Source organism: Watersipora subatra, chromosome 7, assembly GCF_963576615.1.
Source record: "Watersipora subatra chromosome 7, tzWatSuba1.1, whole genome shotgun sequence".
NCBI classification, from domain to species: domain Eukaryota; kingdom Metazoa; phylum Bryozoa; class Gymnolaemata; order Cheilostomatida; family Watersiporidae; genus Watersipora; species Watersipora subatra.
This window is the reverse complement of record NC_088714.1, coordinates 35,758,438-35,777,218: the sequence shown is the minus strand read 5'-3', so window position 1 is coordinate 35,777,218 and position 18,781 is coordinate 35,758,438.

The following is an 18,781-nucleotide window of genomic DNA, read 5'->3' as shown; positions in this document are numbered from 1 at the left end:
GTTTCTAGTGCTTGCGCTCGAGGTGGCGTTGTGTACACTTGCATAGATGGTAATGTTTGGGTTTCTTGATCAGTGCCATAGCTCAGTGCAGTCAGTCGAGGTTGGACCTGGCAAAGCACCATTTATTTTGTGATCTCTGGCATTCTCTAAGTATTCCAATTATCTCTATACAACCAAATTATTTATTAATCAATTGGAAAAAACTTAAAACTAATGGCTGTTAAATATTTATATACAGTATTCAACGTCTAATAGTAATAACATAGTCTAATACAGTTGATGTTCTGATAAACAACTGTTCATTAGGCCTATAAATATGACGTTAACACATGTACTTGCTTAGGAGTTATCATACACGCTACTAGGGATGCAGGATCTGCTCAGTTTCGATACTAAGCTGTTAATAGCATGTGGCATCAATTAAAGGTAAGTTTTCAACACAGCCTTTCGCAACAGTTATCGGGAGAACTAACAGTTCTAAACAAAGTTAATAAAAAACCTGGGCCTTTGAACAGCTATCGTAGCTACCTACCTGCATCATACGGTTGATGTGGACACTCTCATGAACTTGTTGCAATAATCCTCTCATTAATACCTCATCTAGTGGCTCATCCTTCATTTTATCAGCGCTGTCCATAATAATAGGTTTTACATGTCTTACTCTTGTAACTGGAGGCTTTCTCATCTGAATACCGCGGTTAATGCCAACGCGAAGCGGATGGATCGAAAGTTCGTTGTTTACAGCAACAAACCTGTGATGATTTGGTAGGCTTCTCTCCACCTCACGCATATGCGGGCAAATGCTGTTGTTGTTTTGGTTTAGATGTTGGTATACAGGGTATGCACGTTTTCCTCTCAATTGTCTTGATCTGATACTTGTATGCCGCTGATGGTTTGATTCATTCAAGGAGAACATTATGAAACTGTCTTTATTCAGCGAATGTAGCTGGAGCGATGACGTCGTGATATGTATTATTGTTGTCTCCTTAGAAATTCCATTGTTGACGAGGTGATCCACCAGATGGCAAGGCTTCGTAAGATGCTAAAAACAATGCTACTTGTGGTTTGTTGCCCTAGATATGCTATAGGAAATACGAAAAATTTCTTTAGTAAAAGTATTAGCAGATATTTGCTTTGCTGCAATGCTTTCACTAACAATTCCATTCCTCTATAAACTACCTTTCTTTCAGCAAACTTACCTACCTGAGCATATGATGTAAGCATTTTTTGTGTACCTAGTTTAGATATGCTAATCTATCAGATGTTTGCCCAACAGAGTTGACAGCGCATTAGCAATATCCTAAAAATGGTTAGCTACATCACAAATAAAAATCGAAAACACAGAACAAGTCGTTGTAGAAAGAAATTTTGCATAATAAAGCGACCATCTCAACGAGCTTCTTGTAAGCTAAATATAAACATGTGCTCAATGACATCTCTTCGAAAGGTGAGACATTTTTTACAAACAAAGTAGATTTTTTAATGTAATGTGCTACTTGGACAATCTCAAATTTTTACTGTTTAGTTTATCCGCATTCATCGACAAATAAAGCCCTGTTGTCTGTAATTAAAGATAAAAATACTATTATCTTCAGCTTGACAAGCATTTGATTTGCTTTATTAAAAATTTGCAACAAAAAATGAGCTATTTAAATTCTCAGATTTCTTTATCGGGATAGAAATATATTTCGCTAGTCCGACTATAATATTTTGCTATTCTTATTCTATTGCAGTTGAAAGTCCCTGTAAAAGTTGCTCGGTCTATAATTAAATACCGTAAAAAGTTCAAGTGCTTCACCCACATAAATGAACTTTTGCGGATAAAAGAAGTAGACACAGATGTATTCAAATTACTGCGATCTGTCTGTCGAGTCGACTCAGGTGAAGAAGAGATACGACAGATGCTCCACAGGTTAAAAATGCGGAATAACTATTATTGCGACTGATAATTACTATTGTCATTCTAGTAGATTAATTGTAATGTTACCCTGTGTTTCTATTATAAATTGGCAACAAAAGATTTTTAAAATTTATATTTCAAAAAGTTTTAGGCAATTAATAGAATGCGATAGTTGCCAGATTTCAGGCTAGCACATTGTGGGAGTCGTAATCTAGCTAGTATATTGCTGCTCCGTGTCACATCTAGCTAGTATATTGCTGCTCCGTGTCACATCTAGCTAGTATATTGCTGCTCCGTGTCACATCTAGCTAGTATATTGCTGCTCCGTGTCACATCTAGCTAGTATATTACTGCTCCGGGTCACATCTAGCTAGTATATTGCTGCTCCGTGTCACATCTAGCTAGTATATTACTGCTCCGTGTCACATTTAGCTAGTATATTACTGCTCCGTGTCACATCTAGCTAGTATATTGCTGCTCCGTGTCACATTTAGCTAGTATATTACTGCTCCGTGTCACATCTATCTAGTATATTACTGCTCCGTGTTACATCTAGCTAGTATATTACTGCTCCGGGTCACATCTAGCTAGTATATTACTGCTCCGGGTCACATCTAGCTAGTATATTATTGCTCCGTGTCACATCTAATAAAATTGGGCACTCTTTCTAACGGTGAAAAGCTCATTGTCTGAGTTAAATGCTGGTAACATAAACCTTCACAAGTACGATCTGTCGTCATATCTTACTGAAGTCTTCATGCAGTTGTACGTTTGTACAATTTTTTGGCATGAGTAATAATCAACATAATGATGCTTTTCGTTACATGCCGAAAGAAAAATATATAAAAGGCAGAAAATTTGAGATTATTGATTAAGTTGAACAAATGTATTTTCAAAGTTGCTTATTTAAAAGTATTGTGAGGAGTGTTACAATAATGCAGCTAGATTATTGTAAATGTTAGTAATATTAAGTCATATTAATTAATAGTATTTCAATGCCAAAAGTAGATTAAATTAACTAAATTTATACAAACACTATGTATACTTCTCAAATTTGGTCGTATGTTGTCTGTAGGTGCCTCCAGCTATAGCGCACGCTGATTATTTTACCAATGCGGCCATGCGTTACGATACACCCTGTTAAGAAATATTTTTGTAAGGTTAGATTACTATATTTGGGGTCAAGGCCCATTCTTCTCACGAGGACAATTATATTGAAATATTTTGAGACCTAAGTGTATACAACACGATGCTTTTTCATCTTTTTTTCGTTAGGACAAGTTTGTTTGGCCCACGAAATCAACAATAATTTATCTTGTACTTGAAGTTTGACGATTAGTGTACCGATTATATACGTTATTAAAAGATGCACGTCATTGAACTCACCATGACGAGTTATTCGTTTGTACCTGTTATATCCGGTATCCATTATAATAAACACGATTCGCTAACATAAATAATAAATTTCTGGTAAAAGTTTGAAGTTTACTAAAATACATACTAAAACCTCCTTCAAGTTTGTGTTTAATAAATTAAATTCATTTAAGTTAAATTCATCGTTTAGGATGCACGTCTGTCTCAAGGGTAAGAAGAACTCTCCATGTAGTACATTGTAATGTTACATTTTTTGCAGACCAGAACTACAAAATGCACTAAAGTTATTGTAGGTACTTATAGTAAGTAAGGTTAACATATTATTTTAGTAATATTTTTAATGATGATGATTTTTACCAAGAAGTATTAGTTAATTACTAGGCATTAGATAATGACTATGGGTTTCTATACCACTCTATGTACGTTTAAAGCCTACGATATTTTTGCATGCTAATTTTCGCATGCCAACACTGAAATCAACTGAAATCATATACATGTAATTGTATACCAAATAACTTTTGATTGTAATCTTAGCAAAATAGACTATATTTAGCTATTACTCTGTAATGAGTTCAGATTTTCATTTAAACACCTTTGCATTTTTATTTTTCCTTTGAAGTTATTTTAACAAAACACTTTTTTCAAGTGATGAAATTTTAAACTTACAGTTGTTTGAAAACCTTTACAGTTGTTTTATTTATTTTTAACTTAGTTGTCTTGCACAAAGCCTTTTTCTCATGATATGAAGTTTGAAAGTTACAGTTGTTTGTCGTTAAAATGTTAACATGTAAAATTAATATGTGAAATATTAAGGGATAACGTTCATTTATGATTACACAATGATTGGAACCAGTTCTCTATATTATTAGCACACGGCAGGTAGTGTTTTTTCAAAAACTTGTAATTGTTATTGCTGATGTTCTAAGACAGACCACTGTTCAACTAAGATAGTTACCGCCAAATTCTCAGTGAACTCCTAAATAGACATGTTATCACATATTTGTCATTATATTTACTACTTAATAGCATTCTTAAATTTATATGGTCGTCTAACAACTATTTAGCAGTAGAATATTTTATACTTTTTTTTATATTTTTATTTGACACTTTTAGACGTCATTTTACTCAACGAGCTAAGAAGTCGATAAATAGTTGTCGTGGTCCGAGTTCAAACAGATTACGCAAAAGTAAGAGCGAATCATTCTGTGAGAACCTGACCTTCGACCATAAAAGGTAAACGCAACATACAAGTTATTTTCAAGCACTTTTGGCTTATGGCAACTAATTGATATTTTTCAAGTTGTATATAATCACAAGAAGTTTCTAGCTCGAAAGCTTAATTTTACTATACTTCGAATTATCTCATAACAATTCATATTTGTATTGTCGATCATGGTAACTTTGTCAAACTTATCTGCTTTTAATGATACTTTTGAGTCTAACATAATTCAGATAGCTGAAGTAGCTCTGGTATGCAGACATGGATAACTATTTATACAGTAGCAGTGACAAATTTTAGACGCCGTTTAGTCTTCTGTTCATTCGCCCTCATAAAAGTGCTGTTCATTGGCCCTCATGCATATTTACTCTTTAGTTCATTTGCCTTCATACTTGTATATATTTTATTATCTTAGCACTTCACTCGACTGTATCTGCCTCTATAACTTGTCACCTTTCCAGTGTGTATATACATGAATATGAATAACTATCATATAGTTAAAATCTGCTCAAGTTTGTATAGCGAATGAAAGTCTCTTCTTAGATATCTATTACCATATTAAATATTGTAAAATACTTTAGTACTCGCTTTGTTACAGTTCCTTGCCATCTATCTCTCAATCGTGGGGCAGTTTAGTGCCATCCAGCCTGACCGAGCCATTCAAAACACAGCAAAAACCAATTCCTACGCAATCAAGAAGTATGGTCTCAATGGTAAATACATGAATATACATGAATATATTATCGGATTATAGAAGAATAAGCGAACAAGTTGCTGAATATATCTAAAGAATGAACATGTTTGAGGTTACAACTCTTTGACTAAAGCATGAAAAATTAATTATAGTTGACGAGTATCTGGCATGGAGTCAATGAACCAAAGTCAATGAAAGATTGCTCAGCAGAACAAGGAAACGTCGTGGCTGACATCAGTAAGTACTGTTAATGAATATGCTGTTATGTAATCTTTCAAAACTACCAGTAATTTTAGTGTTGACTTGCAATTCAAATCAACCGGTGATTCTAGTGTTGACTTGAGATTCAAGTCAACTAGTGATTCTCGTGTTGACTTGCGATTCAAGTCAACCAGTGATTCTAGTGGTGACTTGAGATTTAAGACCACCAGTAATTTAGACACAAGTAACAATTAGCTTTAGTTCTGTAGGCTTCAAGGGTGTGTAATGAGTGTGTATTACATTACTGCTACTCAAACCTGTTTGATTAAAATTATTAATGCTGGGTCTGTGGAAGGCTTCATTTCAGCCACTCAGCGATAGAAAGGGAATGTGTCCTGTTCAAGTTGAAGTATTTTAATTAAATAATTTCAAGTATTGTTTCAGGTGTGCTCATATAAAGTCAATAATCAATAATAATCATAGATATAGTAAACCCTAGATATGCGAAGAATCAAAACAAGTGAGGCCTATAATTAGCATGACGCAATGTCATGGTGATGTGTAAAGTGAATCAGCTGATCTATGAACTCCTATTGACTTAACACTAAAAACTGCACAATTATTCCATAGTTTGTGCATCTGAGACTGCATATTTTATTGATAATATATAAACTTGACTTTGGATGAGAAGGGCAAGAATCTTAAACACATGGTAATGGATAATACCAATGATTTAGAAGCTTCTATATCATTAATAATACAAAGAGTGACCAAATAGAAATTATACTAATAACAAACTATTGAATCAAATGAGATTTAGAAGCAGTTATCTGCGGATGGCATTCTTCAAATTCTTGATGACATCTGTCATGACCAAAACCTTGGGAGAATAATAGAACGATGTTATGGCAAACTCTTTTACTTTTTTGCTGTAAGTCTTTCTAGTCTTTCTAGCTTTATTTGTGGTTTCATTTTACAATAATTCTCCTAGACATCCATCTATCGATGTAACCTCTATATTGTTAAGTTTATTGTTCTTTTTCAGTATGGTGATCAAATTATTTTGAATCCTATTTATCTGCTCTAATCGATTCTTCTTTTTAATATTGAGATACGTGTGAGAGCAGGCTGTTTAGGTCTACCACTACGTCGGCAGCTCGTTGTCGAGGCTGTAGGTGTGTCCTGATTGTCAGAAGATGCAGGTTGCTCATCGTCATGGATAGTAGTATCACCAGGGGTAGTATTTTCAAGGTCAAGTATTCTGGTGCTGGCTGCTGTCTGAGATGTTCTTCCACGTTGCGGCAGGTTTCAGCAGGTTTTCGGCAGGTTCCATGTTTCTGTTCTTATGGTTGGTGTCCGTCTTTTCACAGCTTTTGGCTAAAGGTAGGTTGGATAAGCTGTAAATATTGTAGGTATTGCATCAGATTTTAGCATTGGTCTTCTTCCAATACCTGGTGGAACCTTGTAGCAGTCTTTCTGAAAATATCCACTGCATAATACAGAGCTTGATATTGGAGTCCAATCCTGTCTTCGCACTGCCTTAGGCAATCATTACGGGTTTCAGCTCGTTTCTTGTTTGGAAAGCGGTGAAACGCCAGATTTGGGCATTTCTCAGGGTTGCTTGAACATCTTTAGGCACAGCACCAGCTTGACTTGTTTTTAGCCTAAACATTAACAATACATACATGTAGTAGAATGAATATCATTACATTACTTGGAATGAGACAAAAAAGGCATTTGATTAATCATGCCAAGCTAGATTATAACCTTATTAGCTGAGAGACAAGTATGTAATATATGTTGTTGTAATCAGTCTAGACAATCTTTCTTTTGATAGTCCCAAGCATTCATTCACTTCACTTTCAATTCAGAATAATTATAGAAGGTATGTTCGTTGTTATGAGACCATGATAAGACAAGTAAGTTCAGTTGAGTTGATAGTTTGTTTCCAGTAGCAACTTACAACGTGAACCAATGATATAGTACATGTGCAACTGTGCAAAGGTTAAGTTTACCAAGTATTTAAAATTTTTATTGTTGGTTCACATACCTGGGTGTTGTAGCCTCCTCTGATGACATTTCATCAAGAATTTGGTCTTATTGTAACGTTTATGACTTACAAACTAGTATGACATGCATGCTTTCACTACTAAACTCATTGCTCAGTTGAAGGCTCTGTTGCAATGATGCACATCACTGCGACGTAACGTCTTGAGAACAACAGCCAATTATAGGCCTCACTTTTGCTCCATTGTAATGATAGCTATTCGCCATTCTAGGGTTTACTATATCTATGATAATAATGCAGAATCTTTTCACAAAGATTTGTCTGCTCTTGCTCTATTTGCATTACTAGAGTGACAGAGGAGATGACTTTTACTCCACATTTTGTAACTAATAATAGACAACTTTTCATGATGTTCTTGAGACTTATTCTCCAAGCCTCTGCGTGAACATGTTAAACATTTTCTATCGAGTTTGGTCAGTAGGTCACGGGCTTCCCTGAAGCCATTACTCTTACCAAAAAAGGTGTGAAAGCTGGTAGTTTCATTTTTACTATTTAATGGCTAGTTGAAAACAAATTATATTCACAATATATTGTAAAAAAAACCTACAGCTTTATATTTTACTTATGAGGCCTGACAGCGAGTTGTTCTCGTGTTAGTGAGTTGTATGTTATTATATCTGTTGCAATGCTCTGTAACAATTTATCTGCTTGCGTCTTGTGTAACGGATAATATCACTAATGGGATTCTCTGTCAGCACTTGGAGTGTGATTCTAGTAGAAACTTTCGCTGACCCATTTTACGGTAATTTTATTAGAGAAAAACAAGTTGGTGTCCAAGTCTACGAGCACTGCTAAGTGGGTCGATGAGGCTCAAAGGAGAACTCATAAAGGTTAGCAGAGACTTCTATTTAAGATAGACATTCATTTAAGTAAGCATTTTTTCTGTTATAACTTCAGAGATGCGTCTACAATTTCATAAAAAAATACTCTGGCATAAAAAAATACTCTGTACCCAAATCCTTCCATTTAAGCAATTGCTGCCATTGAAAACAACACAAGCACGATATATTACGGATTTCATCCTACAATGCTTCTCTCTCTTTACGAGTTTCCTATCATTAAGGCAATTTTTGTTACTGAAGATAACAAACTAATATGTTTAGCATATTTATCTGATGTTGTTCTAGTACTTAAGTAGTTTATCGTTTTTAGTTCGTCTATTTTTTTAGCTAGTTCATTTATTGTTTTTTAGCTCGGAGGTCGAAGAGAAAAAAAGACACAAGAGATAATCGTTACAAAGATATGCATGACAACTTGGCCAAGGTATATTGCCTACCAGCTTATTTCATAACAATCTTGTGACAAAAAAATGTTACTCCAATGATGTTATTTATTGTATCAAATGTTGGATTGGTTACTACATATACGCCATGCAGTTTTTATTAGCCGGTCATTGTCTTCATCGCGAGGTCCTTAGCCCAAATCAAATGATTCTATGACTATCATAATGCATCTATCACAGAACACAAACAAATAAAACTATTTCATGAGTAATTTATCTCGATTCCTTCTTCCTTGTAGGCGGAGAAGTCATATAAACAGAAGAAAAGAAGTGCGAGTTGTTCAGTCATGTGATACAATAGAAAATTGTCTATACAGGAATTAATAGAAAGTAAGAAGTCACTGTGATTATCTCTCCAATACTCCAGCAACCTGATCAAGTGATATGATTATATGATTATATGATTAGTTACTGATCTGGTTTATATGACCTAATATGTCACAATTAGGTACAAGCAGTTTAGCTGTATTAAACCGGGAGTCATATCCAAGTTTGATTATGATTGTAACGTACTCACTCCTTTTCAGACAAATTTATAACTAGTAGTAGATGCCAAAATATTTTTTTATTATGAAATAATGCAAAATATATATTTCTAACTGTTGGGATTAGAAACAATAATTTCAAGCTCCCTTGTTCCATAAATGTTTATCTAAAGGCAGTGAGCTTAAGCTACTTATGCAAGTAACTAATATTTTCAATACAGTTTAAATTTGACAAACCATTTTGCTTCTCACAACGTTACTATAATAAGATTCATGTCCATCTTTTGGTCCAAAACCAATCTTAAAATTTAGGAAAAAAGATTACTTTCACTGGAATTAAAACTCATGACTTTAGGCTTAGCAGACTTACACTCCACCGCGAGTGCCAATCAATGTATAAAAATAATAATAGTATAGAATACGCATTGGACAGCCAATCTTAGCCAGGGTACTAATCTTCTTCACCACAATGAGAGCGGTGTCTTTCTGTCCATCCGTCTGTCAGAAACCACGGATAGAGGTTAAGATGACAGATTGATAAAACAGAACATCAACTCATGCCATTCAGATTGGTAGACTGAGACTCTGACACCATGCGCTCGCGCGCGCACACACAGTACCTTGTAGATGGAAAAGAAAAGGATAAGATAATACATGTCTGTACGTCATGCGCAGTAGCTTACAGAGCACATTTCTGCTTTGGAAGATATTTGAAACTTCAGGGTACACGGTTCAATTATGAGATAAAAAAGGAGATAAAACATGAGAGTAACTTAAAGCACTGAGTGACAGCTCCTAAATATCATAGTTGGCTAGATGCTGTGTTTCACTTCCCATGACCACTTAATCACCACTTAATCACCACATAATCACCACTTAATCACCCCTTAATCACCACCTAATCAACACTTAATCACCACTTAATCACCACTTAATCACCACTTAATCACCACTTAATCACCACTTAATCACCACTTAATCACCACTTAATCACCACTTAATCACCACTTAATCACCACTTAATCACCACTTAATCACCACCTAATCACCACTTAATCACCACCTAATCACCACTTAATCACCACTTAATCACCACTTAATCACCACGTAATCACCACTTAATCACTACTTAATCACCACATAATCACCACTTAATCACCACTTAATCACCACTTAATCACCACTTATTCACCACTTAATCACCACTTAATCACCACCTAATCACCACTTAATCACTACTTAATCACCACATAATCACCACCTAATCACCACTTAATCACCACCTAATCACCACTTAATCACTACTTAATCACAACATAATCACCACTTAATCACCACTTAATCACCACTTAATCACCACCTAATCACCACTTAATCACTACTTAATCACCACATAATCACCACCTAATCACCACTTAATCACCACCTAATCACCACTTAATCACCACTTAGTCACCACCTAATCACCACTCAATCACCACATAATCACCACTTAATCACTACTTAATCACCACATAATCACCACCTAATCACCACTTAATCACCACCTAATCACTACTTAATCACCACATAATCACCACTTAATCACCACTTAATCACCACTTAATCACCACCTAATCACCACTTAATCACCACCTAATCACCACTTAATCACTACTTAATCACCACTTAATCACTACTTAATCACCACATAATCACCACCTAATCACCACTTAATCACCACCTAATCACCACTTAATCACCATTTAGTCACCACCTAATCACCACTCAATCACCACATAATCACCACTTACTCACCACTTAATCACCACATAATCACCACTTAATCACCACTTAATCACCACATAATCACCACTTAATCACGACTTAATCACCACATAATCACCACCTAATCACCACTTAATCACCACCTAATCACCACTTAATCACTACTTAATCACCACATAATCACCACTTAATCACCACTTAATCACCACCTAATCACCACTTAATCACTACTTAATCACCACATAATCACCACCTAATCACCACTTAATCACCACCTAATCACCACTTAATCACTACTTAATCACCACATAATCACCACTTAATCACCACTTAATCACCACTTAATCACCACCTAATCACCACTTAATCACTACTTAATCACCACCTAATCACCACTTAATCACCACTTAATCACCACCTAATCACCACTTAATCACCACTTAGTCACCACCTAATCACCACTCAATCACCACATAATCACCACTTAATCACTACTTAATCACCACATAATCACCACCTAATCACCACTTAATCACCACCTAATCACCACTTAATCACTACTTAATCACCACATAATCACCACTTAATCACCACTTAATCACCACTTAATCACCACCTAATCACCACTTAATCACCACATAATCACCACTTAATCACCACATAATCACCACTTAATCACCACTTAATCACCACTTATCACCACATAATCACCACATAATCACCACATAATCACCACTTAATCACCACTTAATCACCACTTAATCACTACTTAATCACCACATAATCACCACTTAATCACCACTTAATCACCACTTAATCACAACATAATCACCACTTAATCACCACTTAATCACCACATAATCACCACTTAATCAACACTTAATCACCACTTAATCACCACTTAATCACCACTTAGTCACCACCTAATCACCACTTAATCACCACTTAATCACTACTTAATCACCACGTAATCACCACCTAATCACCACTTAATCACCACTTAATCACCATCTAATCACCACTTAATTACTACTTAATCACCACATAATCACCACTTAATCACCACTTAATCACCACTTAATCACCACATAATCACCACTTAATCACCACTTAATCACCACTTAATCACGACTTAATCACCACATAATCACCACTTAATCACTACTTAATCACCACCTAATCACCACTTAATCACCACTTAATCACCACTTAATCACCACTTAATCACCACTTAATCACCACATAATCACCACTTAATCACCACTTAATCACCACTTAATCACGACTTAATCACCACATAATCACCACTTAATCACTACTTAATCACCACCTAATCACCACTTAATCACCACTTAATCACCACTTAATCACCACCTAATCACCACTTAATCACCACCTAATCACCACTTAATCACCACTTAGTCACCACCTAATCACCACTTATTCACCACTTAATCACCACATAATCACCACTTATCACCACATAATCACCACATAATCACCACATAATCACCACTTAATCACCACTTAATCACCACTTAATCACTACTTAATCACCACATAATCACCACTTAATCACCACTTAATCACCACTTAATCACAACATAATCACCACTTAATCACCACTTAATCACCACATAATCACCACTTAATCAACACTTAATCACCACTTAATCACCACTTAATCACCACTTAGTCACCACCTAATCACCACTTAATCACCGCTTAATCACCACTTAATCATCACTTAATCACCACTTAATCACCACTTAATCACCACTTAATGACCACTTAGTCACTTTACTTGCTCCATCCAATCGTAACAATTAAAACAGACTGATGGCTTGAGTGTTTCTAGCAGATGGCTTGACACAAGTCTGTTAGTAGGTGACCTGAGACAAGTGTGTTAGTAGGTGACCTGAAACAAGTGCGTTAGTAGTGGATTTTAGACAAGTGTGTTAATGTGTGATTTTAGACAAGTGTGTTAGTACGTGATTTGAGACAAGTGTGTTAGTATGTGATTTAAGACAAGTGTGTTAGTAGGTGATTTTAGACAAGTGTGTTAGTAGGTAACCTGAGACAGGTGTGTTACTAGGTAACCTGAGACAAGTGTCTTAGTAGGTGATTTGAGGCAAGTGTGTTATTAGGTAATTTGAGACAAGTGTGTTAGCAGGTGACCTGAGACAAGTGTCTTAGTAGGTAACCTGAGACACGTGTGTTGGTAGGGTAACCTGAGACAAGTGTGTTAGCAGGTGATTTGAGACAAGTTTGTTAGTAGGTGATTTGAGACAAGTGTGTTAGTAGGTAACCTGAAACAAATTTGTTAAAAGAGAAATTTACAACAAATTGGAACAAACTATTTACAAAAGATAAATTTGAATATAGTATTTACAAACAATAAATTTGAACAAACATTCATTTAGGTTTGGCGAAGTGTTATACAAAGAGTTGTCTCATCTTTGTTAGTATTCATTAAAAGTAGAGGAAACAATTCTAATTTTTTAGATAATAACGATGGCTACTGTGCAATATCAGTCTAAATTTTGTTGGTCTGGCTTAAAAAAGTCTCTCAAAAGTTGATCAGATTGTAAATAGTCTGAGTTTTATGTGAAAGTGCTGGTTTTGCATAATAACTAAATTGTCTGCCTATTTTCTTCTACATTCTTAACGATCAGTTACAAAAAATGTACTCATGTCTTGGTCCCAGCACCTTGTCATAAACGATTCTTTTCTATAATAACTTGCTCCATTTAGCATCAGATGTTTGGAATACACAAAGCTGTGAAAAAAACTTATTTTGAATTTTATATAAATTCGTAAATGTTCTTTAACATTATGAGTGCAATGTGTATTAAAATTAGTTATTAGTTATAAAAAGCATTTAGGTGCTTTGTAGTTTTTTATACACTTTTCATGCTATGACTGCTTAATAACCTAAAAATAATTAGATAAAGTATTACAAAGTTATACATATAACAATTTCATTTTCAAATTTTTGTTCACTTTTGTCGAGCTATTGTCGTCTTTGCGAGTTGTAATACTGATTTTCATAGTTACATAATACCCTCACTGAAGCAATATTTGGGCATTAGCAAAAGTTGGTTAATATCCATATTTTCCATACATCTTGTTAAGTTCTATTAAGTATTCAAAATTATACTCCGAGTCAGATGTTAATTTAAAGTTGTTTTAAAATTTAAAACATTTGAGCAAACTTCAAGTATTTTATGATAATTTGGCTATATTTAATTTGGTTTAGCAACAAAACTAAAAGAGTATTGCTTTTAAGATGAATAAATAAAAAATAAATATGTTTAATATGATTGAGTTGCAAACTAATAAATTAATGAGAAAAAACCTTCATACTTGTGAGTATTAATGTTGCATATACAATTACTAGCCGACCGCCCAGCGTTGCATGAGTGTTCAAAAACAGCTTATAAATGAAGGTAAGTAATTTAGTTGCCTGCCACTTGCCATTAGCCTGGCACATTGCCAATTACTAATTTGAGTAAGCTACTATCTGTATTGCTAAACTTGCCGATAAGAGCCGTGAAAGCAAGCTTTAGTGAGTTGCGTAACGCTGAGCACTATGCCTACCCGACACAACAGCTCACATCATCTAATGAATCTATTGCATCTCGCATAGCTTATTTGGTTAGGTTATCACCTGGTGAACGGAAGGTTCTGGGATCGAATAGCTATAGCTTGATACGCACCAGACTTTGAGGTTTATATATATTATATAGATTTGCATCACAGTTTACATTGAAAAATTTTCCATCCTGGTGCAAGCGTTTATTGGTCACTAAGAAAGTTCTACAAACTGTTTTACTGGTAAATAGAGAACGAATGATAAAGGAGCCGAGCGCTTGCCCCATTCTCACACTGATTAACATGGAAAGCAGTTTTAAGTTAATGAGACAAGGAAGTATGTACTTGAGCTAGGCAGCTCTTGTAAGTAGTTCTACTTACAATGGCATCATTAATGACTGTAAGATAGCTTTCCATAGAGCTGAGCCCACTAATTGACTTGAAAGGCCCAGGGTTATAGCCACGATCGAGAGCTTACTTCTATGAATAAAGCAAGAGTATTAGTGGTATGTAACACTTCATCGGTCATTCTGGGATGCAGGTAATTTCTAAGGAAGTTGTCTATCCAATACTAAATACTATACTAAATAATACCGCTAAAATAGGCTGTGCTCCTGAGTATAGTCAAAATACAGTATTGTGGAAACTACTGTGTAGACTTTAGACTCTCTAGCTTCATATGGAAGCAGAGAGTTTTGACACGAGCCTACAGGTGGAAGATTAATCTTTAAGATCATTAATTAAGCTCTTTGCTATGCTGTGTGAACTAAGACATACTACACCATTATCCATAGTAATAAATCTCAATAGTATAATCCTTTTGTCTGTCCTATTAAATCGGTCATATTTTTCTCCCCGAAGACATCTTCCAATGCTGAGAGGTTGAAGCATGAAAAAGGCTAGCAAAATTGTTAGCTGTATGTAACTTTCTGTCAAGTTTATTATATCATATATGTCTCTGTATATGATATATACCTCTGTATATGAGATATGCATATGTATATGCATATGATATATGCCTCTGTATATGATATATTATAATATATGCCTATGTATATGATATGTGTATATGATATATGCCTCTGTATATGATGTATGCCTCTGTATATGAGATATGCCTCTGTATATGAGATATGCCAATGTATATGATATATGCCTCTGTATATGAGATATCCATATGTATATTATACATGCATATGTATATGATATATGCCTTTGCATTGATACATGCCTCTGTATATGAGATATGCCTCTGTATATGATATATGCCTCTGTATATGAGATATGCCAATGTATATGATATATGCCTCTGTATATGATATATGCCTCTGTATATGAGATATGCCAATGTATATGATATATGCCTCTGCATTGATATATGCCTCTGTATATGATATATGCCTCTGTATATGAGATATGCCAATGTATATGATATATGCCTCTGTATATGATATATGCCTCTGCATATGTTATATGCCTCTGTATATGGTATATGCCTCTGTATATGAGACATGCCTCTGCATATGATAAATGCTTCTTTATATGAGATATGCCTCTGTATACAATATATGCCTCTGTATATGATATATGCCTCTGTATATGAGATATGCCTCTGTATATGATATATGCCTCTGTATATGATATATGCCTCTGTATATGAGATATGCATATGATATATGCCTCTGCATATGATATATGCCTCTGTATATGAGATATGCCAATGTATATGATATATGTCTCTGCATTTATATATGCCTCTGTATATGATATATGCCTTTGCATATGTTATATGCCTCTGTATATGAGATATGCCTATGTATATGATATATGCCTCTGCATATGATATATGCCTCTGTATATGATATATGCCTCTGTATATGAAATATGCCAATGTATATGATATATGCCTCTGTATATGATATATGCCTCTGTATATGAGATATGCCGATGTATATGATATATGCCTCTGCGTATGATATATGCCTCTGTATATGATATATGCCTCTGTATATGAGATATGCCAATGTATATGATATATGCCTCTGTATATGATATATGCCTCTGCATATGTTATATGCCTCTGTATATGGTATATGCCTCTGTATATGAGACATGCCTCTGCATATGATAAATGCTTCTTTATATGAGATATGCCTCTGTATACAATATATGCCTCTGTATATGATATATGCCTCTGCATACGATATAATTTATCTATATATGTGACAGACCAAAACTTATTTGCAAGTCAAATTTCGCTCCACTACAAATCTGTTTTGCAGTGTCACTAGTCTAGTGTCTTTGTTTGAAACAATGGTATCTTTATATATATAGAAAATAGTTAAATAAACCAAGACAGGTAATAATAATAATAAGGAGTGATTAGTCTAGCTGAGAAGAAATTTATTTTTAGTGTTAATTTTATAAGTTTTAGTCGGCATGGTTTGTGATTGGAGGATTCAAGCGCATCTTGCTAAGCTAAATTATGTATAATAAATACTGCGTATTGATAAAGAATCCTTGTGCTCATATAGTTAGTGCTTGCTCATGGCTCATAACCATAAATAAATCATTTTATTTACTGACTCGAAGCTCGCTTATTGCTGCAGCATTTTCAAGATGAGTATTGTTAGATTAGTACATCATAGCAAAGATTATACATTCAGATAAAATAATATCCTAATAAAGAGCTTAGTTTCAGCATTTGAGTAGCATTCACTTCAGCCAAATATAATAAGTTTGTTTCAGCTCCCTCCTGATGAGTCCAGTTCAGCTTCCTCCTGATGACCCCAGTTCAGCTTCCTCCTGATGAGCCCAGTTCAGCTCCTTCCTGATGAGCCCAGTTCAGCTCCCTCCTGATGAGCCCAGTTCAGCTCCATCCTGATGAGCCCCGTTCAGCTTCCTCATGATGAGTCCAGTTCAGCTCCCTCCTGATGAGCCCAGTTCAGCTTCCTCCTGATGAGCCCAGTTCAGCTCCTTCCTGATGAGCCCAGTTCAGCTCCATCCTGATGAGCCCCGTTTAGCTTCCTCATGATGAGTCCAGTTCAGCTCCCTCCTGATGAGCCCAGTTCAGCTTCCTCCTGATGAGCCCAGTTCAGCTCCTTCCTGATGAGCCCAGTTCAGCTCCATCCTGATGAGCCCCGTTTAGCTTCCTCATGATGAGTCCAGTTCAGCTCCCTCCTGATGAGCCCCGTTCAGCTTCCTCATGATGAGTCCAGTTCAGCTCCCTCCTGATGAGCCCAGTTCAGCTCCCTCCTGATGAGCCCAGTTCAGCTTCCTCATGATGAGTCCAGTTCAGCTCCCTCCTGATAAGCCCAGTTCAGCTTCCTCCAGATGAGCCCAGTTTAGCTTCCCCCTGATGAGTCCAACATGTTATATGTCAAGTAGCTTCGGGTCAGTCCATTCTGTTGGCTACAGCTGAGAGAGAATTATTAAGTTATCAAGCTCAACGTGAGAATTTCTCCACACTTTTAAGAGTTTACTGTAACACATTTAGTGACCTCTTCAACCTCCGGATCATTAGAATGGGTTATGATCTTGAGCAACCCAAATACATGTACTATCTTCTTTTTGCAGTATATGAAAAACTACTAGCTGTTTCATACTGCTTTATTAAGACATGAGATTCGCAGGAGATAGTTGATAAAGCACCATTAGATGAGTGTTAAAGGATTACTCCTACAATAATTTGTACAATATACTCCTAATAGAATATCATGGAATTTACATAGAATCTCTCTGCGCTTTATTAAATTATGGATACACAACTCCAACCACAACATAACTATCATTAGTAGTGTTATCTTATCGTAATAAGCTAGTTTCACATAACTTTGAAGGAAAAGTATAGTTCCTATTGGAAAAAGTTCATTTCCCATTACAATCATTCGTTAGTTGACTCGCTGCTTCTTCCAGTTGTTACAGAAACCTGTAAGCGCTATCATTGCAAAAAGCAAGCTGAATTGAAATTCTAATCTTTGTAAATTAGTAAATTTTTATAGCTGCCACTATTCTTGTTACAATAGCTTTTAATTTGAGAGAACGATCTTTGAAAATTAAACCGCAAATGTGACCCTGCCTCTATGTACTGGGCTAAACGAAACGGAATTCTGCAAGTAAACGAGCTTCTTTATTTTGCAACACAAAACTACTATGTAGAGCTTACTACAGTAGTTAGTAAGACAGTAGTAAACGGTA